Source organism: Cebus imitator, unplaced genomic scaffold, assembly GCF_001604975.1.
Source record: "Cebus imitator isolate Cc_AM_T3 unplaced genomic scaffold, Cebus_imitator-1.0 Scaffold7, whole genome shotgun sequence".
Taxonomy (NCBI): domain Eukaryota; kingdom Metazoa; phylum Chordata; class Mammalia; order Primates; family Cebidae; genus Cebus; species Cebus imitator.
In genome coordinates this window covers 4,613,385-4,614,517 of record NW_016107322.1, presented here as the reverse complement: position 1 = coordinate 4,614,517, position 1,133 = coordinate 4,613,385, and the positions used below count along the sequence as shown (strand labels likewise).

The 1,133-nt window shown below is 42.1% G+C and overlaps 1 pseudogene; it reads left to right on the top strand.

The window, feature by feature from the left end:
- The first annotated feature begins 270 nt into the window (after positions 1-270).
- Positions 271-371, top strand: LOC119472990 (annotated as a pseudogene).
- The last annotated feature ends 762 nt before the right edge of the window (positions 372-1,133 follow it).

Genomic DNA, 1,133 nt, shown 5'->3' with positions numbered 1-1,133 from the left:
CTACCCTGTTCTGCTTCACTGAGGACTATTTTAGGAGAGAAAAACAAATGTCTTTCTCTTTTATTTTTCTTTCTTGAGACAGAGTCTCACTGTCACCCAGGCTGGAGTGCAGTGGTGTGATCTTGGCTCACTGCAACCTCCACCTCCTGGGTTCAAGCAATCTCTGGGTCAGCCTCCCGAGTAACTGGGATTACAGGCACCCACCACCACACCTGGCTAATTTTAATGTCTCTCTTCTTAAGCCACAGTGTTGGTGGGATCTTTCTTCTAATGTAGCATGGCACACATATATGGAAATTGAAATGACGCAGAGATTAGCATGGCTCCTGTGCAAGGATGACACACAAATTTGTGATGTATTCCACACTTTTAAAATAGGAGGAATGAATAAGATTGATAGCACAGCAGGGTGAATGTAGTCAATAATAATTTAATCATACATTTAAAAATTACTAAAAGAGTATAATTAGACTGTTTGTAACACAAAGGATAAATGCCTGAAGGGATGGAGACCCCACATTCCATGATGTGATTATTACACACTGCATGCTTGTATCAAAATATCTCATGTACCCATAAATATATGCACTTACTATTTACTCACAAAAATTGAACATTAAAAAATAAGTAAACTAGCATAGGCTGTATCCTTGTAGTGGGTAAGACATTGGACAAAGTCATACAGCATTAGAGTAAGGTGTAGAGAGAAGATTTACATTCAAATCTGTGGGACTCCACAGCAGAGCTCTTAGTGAGCCCTTCATTTACTGCAGTTGTGTGACTTGCCTCCTATGTGTTGGGGTGGTAAAATGGCTGAAACATATTCCATTATTGATGACATCTCACAGAAGAGATTTACCTTCCTTTTTCCAAGACAGAAAGGAAAGGTTAATTCTGAGTTCCATCAAAAGCAAATGAGGCCAGCTGCAGGTGGCTCACACCTATAATCCCAGTGCTTTAGGGGGTTGAGGCGGGAGTATCACTTGAGCCCAAGAGTTTGTGAGCAGCCTGGGCAAGATGGCAAGACCCCCGTCTCCACACACACACTCACACAAAAGAAAGAAAAGAAAATTAGCTGGGCATGGTGACACAGGCCTGTAGTCCCAGCTACTTGGGAGGCTGAGGCAGAGGAT